This window comes from Ammospiza caudacuta, chromosome 33 (genome assembly GCF_027887145.1).
Source record: "Ammospiza caudacuta isolate bAmmCau1 chromosome 33, bAmmCau1.pri, whole genome shotgun sequence".
NCBI lineage: Eukaryota > Metazoa > Chordata > Aves > Passeriformes > Passerellidae > Ammospiza > Ammospiza caudacuta.
Genome location: NC_080625.1, coordinates 3,591,600 through 3,604,682, shown reverse-complemented (window position 1 = coordinate 3,604,682; position 13,083 = coordinate 3,591,600). Strand labels below are relative to the sequence as shown.

Sequence of the window (13,083 nt, the reverse complement as noted above, 5' to 3'; positions counted from 1 at the left end):
GAGTTGCTGTAGCACATCAGAGGAGAAGCAGCATTTGTTTAACCCATGGTCTGTCATGGAGCCAGAAAACCGTGTCCCATTGCCATTCTTTTCACGTTTTAGTTGGAACAAGAGCTGCTTTTTTGTTTCCTTTGTTTTCTATTTCACCGCTTTTCCTTTGTCATCTATTTGCCAACAGCAGTTTGAGTCATTTAATTTTTCATTAACTCCTCGTCCTTCTGCTAACAGATGATCTGATCCCATCCCATGGTGAAATGTTGTGTTCCTCATTTCAGTGGATTGGTCAGCAGGAATGTCAGGAGCTGGAGCTGTCTGCTTGGTTATTGCGAGGACAGCTTGTAATCTAATGATGTCATTGGAATGGGAAATGGGTTCTGTGGCTCCTGATATGAATTGGTTCGGGTTTGCAGGGGCTGGTCCATGGTGTTGTGGGATTTGTTCTGGTGGGCGTTGATGTTTTTCCCATTATTTGCACTGCCTCAGGAGCCAGGGCTGCATCAATTGGCCAATTTTCTGTAATTTAAACATCAAATACTGGGTTCCCAACTGCTTTCCTGAGCTTGTGGTAGCAACAGCCACCATGCTGTAATCCACCCTATATAACATAGACAGTGACAACACACGTTGGATTTGGCAGAGGGATGATTCCCCCCCCACTTTTTAAAGTGAAGTTTTCACAACATTCCCCTTTTGCTGTTTCCCTTTGCAGCTTCACCCGTTTCTGTTGCAGGGTCAGATATCCTCCCCCTGGGCTCTGCCTTGAGCTGTGCAAATTCCATCAGTGCCAGCAGGCAGAGCTTGGGGTGAGGGGCAGAGGGAATCAGCCCAATTCCTGCCCCGGGCAAGAGACCCAGGTGCATTGTCCACACTTTGCCCAGCAGTGTTCATTTGCATTTCTAAAGCTCCTCTCAGGCTGACTAGAACCAAAGCTTCTCTTCCAGGGCAGTAACCTGGTGACTCCCCTTTTCCTTTCCCACCCACCTTCCTTTGCCTTTTTTTTGATGTCTTTTTTTTCCTTTTTTAAAATAGTATTCTGTTAACTGTTTATGAGGTAAAGCGTCACATTTAAACCTCTTCTAGTTTTTCCAAATGCATCCTAAAGGTGAGCATGGAGAAACCCAGACCAAAATTGTGCCATCATAAGAGACACGCAGACACATACCCAAAAAGCCTCTACTTCTCCTAAGAATAGAAATTGATTCTGACACTCCTGACCCAAACCTTACTGACCAAAAGAAGGATTATTAAGAAAAAAACATCTATTGTTGTAATCTCGTCACCAAAATGGTGGGAAGAGCTAAAATTCTCCAACATTTCCAGTGTTAAAAAGTCAAGGCATTACTTGATTCTGGCCAGGATGTGCAACAGAAATCATTTCACTCACACACAGCCCGGGTGTGGAAAGAAAATTGTTGAATGACATGTGAGTTTTACTAGATTTTTCCTAAACTTTATGCCATCCAAAACCCACAGAAATCCACTGGTTTAATGTTCATTGCTTCCAAGTTGTGTAAGTTTTTAGTGTTTGGTTTCCTGTTAGACCCAGATTTCTTCCCCTCTGATGTAAATAGGTCCACACTCCTGGATTTCCTTCTCAGCCTTTTCCAGCCCAGGTGTCTCCAGCTCTGCCGGGGGCAGTGTCTGGGGTAGCTGTTGGTTGCTGTTTGCTGCTGGGCAATGTTGATGTTTTGTTGCGGGTCGTTATCTCTGTGGGTGTCTTGGGCTATTCCCAGTCTGTTCGGATGTTGAGCTCTTCTCCATTGAATGGTGTAACACCCCTTAAATAAAACCTTTAAAATTCCTTTCCTCAAGGTAAAGACAAACCAAACCTGAGTAGAGAAAGTATATTTAAAAGAACCCAAACTCGGTACATTTTGCAGCAGTGCAATGGCAGGCAGCCCAGAGTGTGGGTGTCAGTGAGCCCCAGAGTGGAATTGTGCCGTGGTGTTCCCCAGCAGCTGTGGCAGTGCAGGCCCAGCCAGCGCTGAAGCTGCAGCAGTGGCAGCAAGGCTTGGCCCCAGTGGCTGGAGCTGGCAGAGGAGGGTGGCCAGGATTGCAGAGGATTCCCGGCGAGGATCTGTGGGCAGGCGCAGGGGCTTGGCCCGCTGTGGAGCCCTGGCTGCTGCTGCGTTGCCTTCAGGGCAGGCTCAGGGGCGGCCTCCCATCCTCCTGCTGCGGGCGGGAAGTGCAAATCTCCGGGGCTCCAGAGCCCTTGAGGCCAGGCTGAGGGGTCCCCCCGTGTTGAGCTGTGCTGGCGGCTGTTTCTGGCCTCAGGGACACTTGGCATGGGCCCCTTGGCCACCAGTGGTGCTGCTTTGCACTCCTTAGGCAGGAGCCGATGTCCTGGCTGGGTGTTGGCAGCAGCAAAGTGCCAGGGCAGGCTGTGTGCCAGCCCAGCTTCCTGTGGGAGAGATTTCACAAGAGACAGGATTCTGGCCACAGACTGCCTTAAATGCACATCCCTCGTCTCCACCCTGCTCTAGGTGGAGAATTACCAGGGTAAGGAATTCCAGACATCAGTTCCAAGGGCGATAATTGAATATCTGCCCTGAGTCTGTCTCTTCTTCTTGCCAGAGCCAATGGCAAAAGCCGTACCCATGGCGTCTTGGTTTGTATCACCAGCTTCCAAAGGTTTCTTTCTTTCTTTCTTTCTTTCTTTCTTTCTTTCTTTCTTTCTTTCTTTCTTTCTTTCTTTCTTTCTTTCTTTCTTTCTTTCTTTCTTTCTTTCTTTCTTTCTTTCTTTCTTTCTTTCTTTCTTTCTTTCTTTCTTTCTTTCTTTCTTTCTTTCTTTCTTTCTTTCTTTCTTTCTTTCTTTTCTCTTTCTTTCTCTCTTTCTTTCTTTCTTTCTCTCTTTCTTTCTCTCTCTCTTTCTCTCTCTCTTTCTTTCTCTCTTTCTCTCTTTCTCTCTTTCCCCATTTGTTCTTTCTACCTGACCTGAACTCTGGGGGTGCCAGGGGATATGGAGGTCCCATTGTATTCCTAAAGCTGCCATAACCCCCTGAAGGATCTTTCCAGTAAAATGACTTCTTCTTTCTGAGTCTATTGCTTCCACAATACCTTCTCTATTAATTGTTCTTTTAGAAATTCCTGATAAGTGGTGCAATGAATGCTGAAGCAGTGAGAATTACCTTTGCCCCCCTGTTAGGTGCCATGGTGTCAGCAGAAGATATTGAAGCCTTCCTGCTCAGGGCATTTCAGTGCCAGGCTCTCACAAGCACCCACAGCTCCGTGGGTTGAGCTGAGCATGGGGCGGTGACCTGCGCTGTGTCTGATTGCCCTTCCTTAATAACAGCCTGTCTTGTAGCTCTTTTCCCTTCTGCTGCCCTTGCAGAGCCATCCACAAACACATTTTCTCCCTCAGGCCAGGGAATGTCCCATCATCAATCTGTCCCAGCCTGGGTCTGGAGCTCTGTCCCTTGAGTGCAGTCCTGGGTTCCTTGCCAGCCCCTCTCCAGGCTGTTCACACAGGAGGCTGGGTTAAACCCTTGCCCTGTCCTCAGTTCTAAATCCTCCTGTGCCATTGAACAAGTTTCATACTGTAATAACCGAGCCCTGCTCATCCATTTAGAGGCTCTTTTGGTTGTCAAAGCTTTACCTTGGTGCCAGACTTGAACTATAGGACATCCTCCTGTTGTCATCAGTTTTCAGGCTTCATTTCCCATGAAAGCTGTGGCTGCACAATTCTGCAGACATTGAGGCCACTCTGGCCACTGGGTTAAACATTTTAACACAAGAATTCCTTTGGCATGGCCCTGTTTAAAATCCACCTGTAATTCAAATTCTTTCTCCCTGTCTAGGAGGGCCAGGGCAGGTGTTGCGGTGTGTCATAATAACCTGTCTTAAACTTCTGGGTCCCTTCCCCAGGTGTGCCAATACCCCTCTTCCCCTTCCCCTCTCGCCCCCTGCTGGGCTGTCAATCAGTTTTAACATTCCAGCAAGGCGGGGTGTGGTTTGTCACTTTCAAAGGATGCCCCTCAGGCCTGGGGGTCATTGGCCTGTCTAGGTGTCCCTCCTCCCTTGAGACCCTGCCACTCCCACCTGGTTGGTGGCTCACCTGTGCCGCTCCTTCCCCTGTCCCTGAGCTTAAAAGCTGAACCCAGCCATGCGGTCGGCATTCTGTTGGACTTGTTGCCAAGATTCAGACCTCTGTGACCGTGGAATAAAGCTCTGGATATAACCCTCCGGCAGAATCCATCTCCTTTCTCTTCACCATCGCCTGAAGCGTCCTCCCCTGAGGTAAACGGAGTTCCTAACAAGCCTGGGCTTCTTCACTGCCTAGCTGCAACCTCCAGCAAGCTAAAGGTGTCTCTGAGGTGATACCCCACAGTTGGTGCCTTTGGCCCAGCAGCAAGGGTCAGACTGGCCCAGGCACAATCTACCTGGTAATATTGGGATTCTTATTCCAATAGGCAGGAGCCTCAGTTAATCTGCTTTTTAACACTTGAAAGTTCTGTGATTCCTCCTCATGTCCATCCATCCAGTTTGTTGACTGGAGTATTCTAGGGAGAGATCCCTGGCTCCAAAACCCTGCCTTTAACAGGGAGTGAGTGATAAGCGGTAAGCCCTTCCTTCCCTCTCTTGGAATAGGGTATTGATTTTAAATCAATACAAGCAACCTCTTGTCCTTGTTGCTTCAAAGTAATTTGGTGAGGCTCCATACCTAATTTTCCCTCTATCCCTGGGACTTCCCACATTTTTGGGTTCACTTCAGCGTAGGCCTTGCCAGACATTTGACAGAAAGTACAACAGCATAAGCCTCTGTATGACCTTTTACAATATCAAAATCCAGCCACCAATTCCTTCCCAGTAAATTGCAATCAGAGTAGGAAGAAAGAAAAATGCATTTATTTCAAACATTAGGAGATGTATCCCCTACATCTCCTAATAGTGGTTGATTAAATCATACCTGCTCATCTTTCCCACTTATTCCCTTAATAATTAAACCATGCCTTTACCGTTTTGCCCATTAGGTTTAAGATCCAGAGTGGATTGAGAGGCTCCTGTGTCCATCAGGAAATGCCTCCTCTCAATGCAGACCCACCCTGAATGTTCTCAAGGGCTCCAGTGTGGAGGGTCCCTGATGTGATGGGAGCTGTGACAGCCCTGCCAATCCATGTCCATCAAGGGGTGGACTTGCTGGTCCTGAGGGTGCTGCTGTCTGTGCTTGCAGTGTCCTTGTGCCCTGCAGCTGGAGCCCTGGTTCCTTGCCAGGGGCTGTTTGGGTGGGCTCTCCCCTGCCGAGGAGGGCAATGCCTCTGCCAGGTGCTTGTGGCCGAGCCGTGCCCTGGGTGCTGGGGCCCCCTTGGGCCCTGGGGTTGATCCCTCAGGGGCTGTAGGAGCTGTGCCCTGGCCTTTGCCTTCAGCTTGGCCTTTTGCTGCTCCCTTCTTGCATTCACCTGCTGTGCCTTTGTGCCCAAGTGCTGCAGGGCCTTCTTGTGCCCCTCCTGCAGCCCCCCTCAGTGCCTGTGGGTGCTCATCCTCTGACAGCTGCTGAGCTTTCTGCAGAATCATTTGTTTTCCAGCGACTCAAAGAATATCTTGATCCTTCCCTAATAATCCGCCTTTCCCAGATGTTCCTTGCTCCTCCTCCCTGTGCTCAGGGTGCCCTCCCCAGCCCGTAGCCCAGAGCCGCTCCCTGTCCTGCCGCAGTGTCCGAAGGCGCCCCCGGCGGGCAGGGCCGGCAGCTCCACGGGGCCGGGCAGCGGCCGGGGCGTCCCGCAGCCTCCTGGGGGCCGGGGGCCGCTGCCGGCCCTGCCCGGGGCTGGTGGGGTCAGGCAGCGCCCGGCGCTGAGCCCCGGCTGCCCCACAGCCCCGGCCCGGCCCCGCAGCTCCCCACAGGCCCCCAGCCCGTGCTCCCGGTGCCGCAGCTCTGCGCCCGGTGCTGCCGCTGCCCCTCACAGAGAAACCCCCTGAAACCCTGACCTCCTTGATTTCCTGTCCTGGAAACCGGGGATAGAAATGATCAGCTGACAAAGGTTGAGGATAAGACCCTGCTGAAAAACATCCCAATCCTCAGTATTTTTCTCTTCCTCCTCTTTTCTTTTTCTTACCACATAGATTCCTCTTGCTGCTTCTTGCCTTAACCGTATTGCTGCACACTCCCCTTCACCCAGTCTCTTACCAGTACACCAACACCATCCATCCATCCATCCCCTGTTGTCTAAATCCCTTCTCCACTTCCCTTATTGCCTCCCTGGGTGTCCATGTCCTTAATTACCTCTGGGGAAATGTGCAATCTTCCTCAACCTTCTTGGAAGGGACCCTTCAGAGATAGTTTGGGATCATCATCCCTTTGACACAGGACCCCTTCCCGGCTTTCTCTTTTCTACCCTCCGTGGGTGCCCTGCCATGTTCACTCCCCAAAGATCCCAGTGCACTCACAGATGAGATTTTCAGTGCTCTCTCCCTGCTGACTCTTCAGAGCCCCCCCTGATGTGTCACTCGTCTGTCTCCTGGTCACTCTCGGGTACCCGCGAGGTGTTGCCCCCCAAGGGAGCCGATCACCCAAACTGGGTGAGGCACCTTCAGCTGCACTCACTGCCTGCCACTACATATGGTGGAAGGAATTCCAGATGCGTCCCAAGGTGTGTGGAAAAATTGACATCACCAGAGGTTTCTGTCCACAAAGCAGACAGACTAGTCCTGTATAAGTAATTTAATTCCTAAAGAAAGGCAGAGGCCATGGGACATTTCCTATGGAGACTCTCCAATTGTTGGAGGACACAGCCTCCTGATCATCCTAATTTTCTCAGCTGCATCTCCCTCTTCTTTTCCCCATTGGGTGGAGTACTTGAAAGGAACAGACTTCCCAATCCACCTACTACATATCCCCTTGATATGCTCCCTACTTTTATGTAGCAAACGGTTATCATGGCTCTGTGAAGTTTTTGTTCTCCAAGTTCATGAATTTAGCAGGACCTTGGCTGAGCAGCAGTCTGTGTCATCAATTAATAACATTTTCTGAAACTAATGGCTTCTCCTGTCGCTTCCTTATTTACAAGTTCCTGGCTCTATCTCTGAGCAGATTCACAGCATCCGTTTGTAAAGACACTTTCCTCTTCTTCCTTTCATGGGGGTCCCCCATTTGTTGGACATCCCCCCCTGGAGCAGGGTGTCCCGCCTTGCTGCAGCTCCACCCTCAGGCAGTGCTCAGCCAATCAGAGCACATGGCGCTGATGACTCAGAAGTTGCCGGGCAGACCTGCAGCTCCCAGCATTGCCCATCTGCGCCCCCCTTGAGGGGAATTTGGGGAGGTGGGAGTGGGGCAGCGCCAAGGCTGGGCCCCCCCGCGCTGTCCTGGCGGGAGCGGCTGCAGTGGGGACCGAGTGCGGGCGGGAGCGGCCGAGAGCCCAGCGCTGCCCCAGCCCGGCCTGCCCCAGCTCCATCCCTGCCCCTGCCGTGGGATGCTGTGGGTTTGGGGGCAAGAGGGAGCTGGCTGTGGGTGCTGGGCCTGGGGCAGAAGGAGAAGGGAAGGAGAAACAGGGTTGAGGAACGAACTGGTCAAATGCTGCACGTGGGAAGAAAAGGTGGGATTGTGCAGGAGAAGGAGGAGTTGTTGGAGGAAGAGGAGTGTGAGGAAGAGCAGGGACAGAGGAGAAGGAGGAGCAGAAAGAGGTGGCACCACAAGGTTCTACTCCTCCCTATATCTGCAGCCTCCCCTCCAGCCCCAGGAGCTTTGTGTCCCCAGATGCATCAGGTGACTGGGGTAGGGCAAATCCATGATTTTCATGGGGGCTGAATCTTGATGTTTCTGAGCTTTATTGGGCAAATGTTGGTGCTTTTGTTTTTTTGTGAGGGCTGAATATCTGTATTTTGGAGGAGGTTTTTGCTGAATGTTGACATTTGGGAATTTTTTAATCTGCACCTTGATGTTTTGAGGATTTTTGTGCTGAATCATGGTGTTTTGGAGGTTGTTTCAGACACAAGATGCCCAATGACTTTCCTAGATGAAATTGGACATGGAGGTTTTTCCAGTTCAAGCTGCTCTCCTCTTGATTTTTCCCCAAACCAGGATTTTTCATTCCCAGGGCGTGGCCTGATGGAGGAGGAGGAAAAGCCCCAAATGTACCTCATGAAGAGGGGCAGCAAACCCTGCCCAGGGAGCTCTGGGGAGGAAAGCGGCCCTGTGAGCCAGGAATGCATCCTGCGATCCAGCCAGAGCTCAGAGCTGGAGAAGAAGCCTCATGTCAGGGAGAAGCCACACAGATGCTTGGAATGTGGGAAGTGTTTCAGCTGGAGCTCCACCCTGAGGCAGCACCAGGTGATCCACACTGGGGAGAGGCCCTTTGAGTGTGAGGAGTGTGGGAGGAGTTTCAGCCACAACTCTGTCCTGATCCAACACCAGAGGATCCACACTGGGGAGAAGCCCTTTGAGTGTGGAGAATGTGGGAAGAGCTTCAGGCAGAGGGGCCAACTGATACGACACCAGGTGATCCACACTGGGGAAAAGCCCTATGAGTGTGCGGAATGTGGGATGAGCTTCAGGCAGAAGGGCTACCTGGTGCAGCACCACATGATCCACACTGGGGAGAAGCCCTTTGAGTGTGGGGAATGTGGGAAGAGCTTCAGAGGAAGCTCAGCCCTGATTCGGCACCAGGTGATCCACACGGGGGAACGGCCCTACACCTGCTTGGAATGTGGGAAGAGTTATGGGTGGAACTCTGACCTCAGAAAACACCAGCGCACCCACACCGGGGAGAGGCCCTACGAGTGTCCTGAGTGTGGGAAGAGGTTTCACAGGAGCTGCGATCTCCTCAAACATGAGCGGATTCACACGGAGGAGAGGCCGTTCCGCTGCCCCGACTGCGGGAAGGGCTTCAAGCAAAACTGCAAACTCACCATCCACCGGCGCATCCACACCGGGGAGAGACCCTACGAGTGTTGGGAGTGTGGGATGAGATTCTCACAGAGCTCTCACTTGACAGAACACCAACGGAGGCGTCACTGAGGGAAGCCCTGCGAGTGCCCCAAGTGTGGAAAGAGCTTTGTGTGCTGCTCCAGCTCCATCCACCATGAGAGGATCCATGTTGGATGATCCCCAGTGACCGTTGTTGGGCAGAGCCCTGGTGATCCATGGTCCTGCTGATCTGTGTTGGAAAGACACCTGGCTTGGAGGCTTCACATCTTTCTGGTTCCCTGTGGGCAGCTAGATAAATGTAGCAGCAGGAACATCCATTGGAACACAGACCAACAATGGGAATTCCTTGGGGACAGCAGATTTTGACTGTCAACCACATAAAATCTTTTGCATTCAATCCTATCTTCTGGTAACATCAGCTAGTACTGAATGGTGTTGAAGGTATGTTCAGGGTGGACTGGACTATATGATTCTTGTTTCCCCAGTCTGTTCTGTTTATGCTGAATAATAAGTTTTGTATCTTTAGAACTTGTCCTGAGAGTGAAAGGGGGAAGAGAAGAAGCACGGAGTTTGTTTTCAGACTCGGCACTCACTCCTCCACATTCCTGCTCCTGTGCTGTGTTGTCTGCGGTTGGACAAACGGCGAGACAGAGCTCTCCTTTGCTTTTAGTTAGTTTTAGCTAGCTGAGGCAAAGAAGTTCCCTGGACTGTGGGGTTTTTTCCCTTTTCTTTGGACCTGTTTAAACCTGCTCTGGCCTGAACACCCAGGGGAGCACCGGCAGCTCACACCTGTGGCCCACCAGGCTGGGCCTGGGCCATTGCATTTCCAGCACCAGAGGGATTGATAAGAGACTGAGTGAGCCAAGCTGCAGCCCACGGAGGGGACTTCGTGAATTTGTTTCTCTTTTAGAGCAGCAAGGGGTTTTATTGTTTAATACTGTTTAGGTTTTATTGTGTAATAAACAGGTTTTTCCACTTTTCTTCAAGGAGGTCTTTTATTTTTCCTGAACCAGTTGGGGGAGGGGCCAATTCAATCTGCTGTCTAGAAGAACCCCTTTGGGGGTTCTCTCCCAAATTTGTCCTGAACCGGCACAAGGTCTTTCCCAACTTCAGGGATTCCACGATTTTGATTTCCTATTCCCCAAGGGTGTCTTCCGTAGCCAAATGGTGAAAAACTGGGGAAAAGACCAAGATTTTAGAGACAGTGGGATAGAAACTCCACTAGAAAAGGTTCTTGCCTTCTGCCCAAGCACGTGGATCCTCAGCCAGCATGGACACTGAAATCCTTTTGTTATGGTCTTGATTTTCTTTTAATTTCTCTTCATGCCTTTAAAATATCTAATCTTGAGGTAAAAGTAGACATTGAACTAAGACATGGGTGTGGTCATGGTAGAACACAGATATGGTGGGACACAGACATGGAGACTGACATAGGGACACATGGACATGGAGGGGGCCATAGCCATTCATGGGGACATGGGTGGACACGGGCATGGATGGAGATGTGGGGAACAATGACAGGGATGGAAACATGGTGGGGAGACAGCCATGGGTGAGGACATGGTGGGACATGGCCAGCGACATGTGGGGACATGGCCATGGCCAGTGCCATGGGGGAAACTTGTAGGGCATGTGGGGGATGCAGGGTTTGAGGGAGTTGAGCGTTCCTGGGAGGGACCTGGGGCTTGCTGAGGCCTTTGGGGACCCCAGGCCAAGTGGGTCTCGCTCTGCTGGGTGACCCAGGGGGAGGTTCTGGGGCAGCTGCTCAAGGACCCCCTAACCTGAAGCCCCAGCCAGGCATTGGGCTCCTGGAAGGGGATGAACGTCCTTGTGCCCAGGAGGGAAATCCCAGCACCCCCAGGGTGTCAGGGGCAGCTGAGGGGCCACAACAGGAAGGGGAAAGCCAGACAGAGATGTTGCACTCTTAAACGACACCCCAAAAGTCCCAAAACTCAGGGATTGCTCCCAGGAAAAAGCATCCAGGAGCTGCATGAATTGAGGGAAAGGGGTGATCTGACCCCCCCAGACTGAGCAGGAGGGGCCTGTATCCCCCAAAACCAAACACAGGGACAAGAGGTGGAGCTGAAGGCACGATGGGAAAGGGGTAGGAGTGCAGGGGAAAAGAAGATTCAGAGTGTGAGAGGGATGGGATCCCAAGATTGAGTTGAGAAGGGTCCTTGGGTTGGGGGAACTAAGGGAGAGGGGATGGGATTGAAAAAGGGTGGTTCGGTGGGGATCCCATTGTGTCCCCATCACTTGATCCCTGGAGTGATTCCCTGGGGCTCTGGGGGGGAATGGATCTGCACTGGGTGGATTCTCAAGCCCCCTGCCCATCCCTGGGGGGCTCATGGGAAGTTCCCTGGTTCCCTCCACCCAAATCCTGCAGCCATGGGAGAGAGAAGGGTGTGAAAGGAAGACTTGGAGTGGGCAGGGAGGAGGAGCAATAGGAAGAGGAGGAAGAGAGGAGGCGGAGGATGGGAACAGGAAGAGCAGGAACAGGAAGAGGAGGAGCCGCAGCAGAACCCCATGGTTTTCCCGCTTTCCCATTGAGTCTGAAGCTCCCCTGGCCCTGGCAGCATCAACCCCCCAGATCTCACAGGTGAGTGGGGAGGGGGAGCTCACCCCAAATCCATCGGGGGATCTCTGGGGGAAGGTTTGTTGCAGGGGAGGGGATGTTTGGATCTTGCAGATGCCCCAAAAGTGAGATGCAGATGCCCCTGTGGAGAATTGTGGAGGGTTCCTGTGGCAAACTGTCTTTACTGGCTGGGCAGTGGTACCAGTTGAGGGGGGACCTTGATTTGGGGGCTCTGATTGGCATCACAGTGGGGAGAGCAGCAAAGGCCAGTCCTGGAGCTGGGGGATCCCGGCAGCCTGGAGGGGTGGGAAAACCTGGAGATGAGCAGGGTCTGGGCCCATGCGACCGTGAACAGGGGGGTTACTCTTCAGCTGGGCTTGGGAAGCAGGACCAAGGGTCTCACCTGTTGTTTTCCCCCAAGCCAGGATTTGTCAATCCCAAACTTTGTCTGGATGGAGATGGAGGAGGCTGCGAGGAAAAGGAAGATGGCATGGGACACTGAGGCAGGTGAGAAGGAAGTCGCTGCCCCTTTCCCCCTCTCCTCTGCTCCATGTCTCAGCCCAACATTTCCCCTGGCTGCAGGACAACCCCACTACCAATGCTGTCCTGCCAGGGATGAACTGGGGGGACCTCCTTCCCCTTCCCTCTGGCACAGAGGCAAATCCCATCCTGTCCTTGTCCATAGCTCCTTCCCTTTCTCATTCTGTCCTTTCTTCCTCATTCCTTCCTTTCCTTTTCTTACCCCAGGCACTGAGCTGCTGACAGAGACCAGGAACAGCAAATCCCTGCTGCAGAACCTCATGGAAGAGGCCATTTTGAGCAGCTCCATGGCATAGGAATCCAATGGGGAGGATAAGCCCTGGAGATCCCATATAAGGAGGAGTTGCAAACGCAGCCCTGGGAGCTGTGAGGAGGAAAGATGCCCCCTGTATCCAGAAGGCAGCTGGAGATCCATTTAGAACTCAGATGTGGTGGAGACAACTCATGGCTGGCAGAAACCCCACAAGTGTGAATGTGGGAAGGGCTTCAGCCAGAGCTCTGGAGCTCAGATGAGATCTGGCTTCAGGTGATCCACATAGGGAAACGGCCCTACAAATGTGGGGAGCGTGGGAAGGGCTTTAGGTGGAGCTCCAACCTCATCAATCACTGCAAGATCCATACTGGGGAGAGGTCCTATGAGTGTCCCGAGTGTAGGAAGTGGTTTCTGAGCAGGTCCAATCTCATCGTAATGAGTCAAGGGGTAAGCTGGAAATGTATTTATGATAATTGAAAACTGTGGATGAGTCCAGGGGCCAGCTGGGAATATTATTGAGATAGTAGAAGGTTACATATTTTAGTTAAGATTTTAAAATGTGTTAAGAAGGCTAAATTAGCTTGCAAAATCACATACCTTAGTGAAAGAGTAGTAAATATATTAGAAAGTAAAGCTAGGAGTGACAGGGATAGATGTAGCAATTGTGAAGGAGCAGAGACCATAGAAATATCTTGCCTTAAGAATAATCAAACAGTTAGGAGAGGCTTGGATTGTGATCAGCAGATCAAAAAGTCCTGCCAACTGGCCATGGGTGAAGAGTTTACCATGAGAAAGAGAGCTTTCTTCTTCCCATATGCCCACTCCCTTATTTCAAAATCCCACTGACCCAATTAAGGG

The 13,083-nt window shown here is 51.6% G+C and overlaps 1 protein-coding gene and 1 pseudogene across 1 annotated transcript in view; both read left to right on the top strand.

Annotated features, from left to right (window-relative positions):
- Positions 1-13,083, top strand: part of LOC131570264 (class I histocompatibility antigen, F10 alpha chain-like) — a 190,620-nt gene that overhangs the window by 122,978 nt on the left and 54,559 nt on the right.
- Positions 6,572-13,083, top strand: part of LOC131570213 (uncharacterized) — a 1,483,036-nt pseudogene continuing 1,476,524 nt past the window's right edge.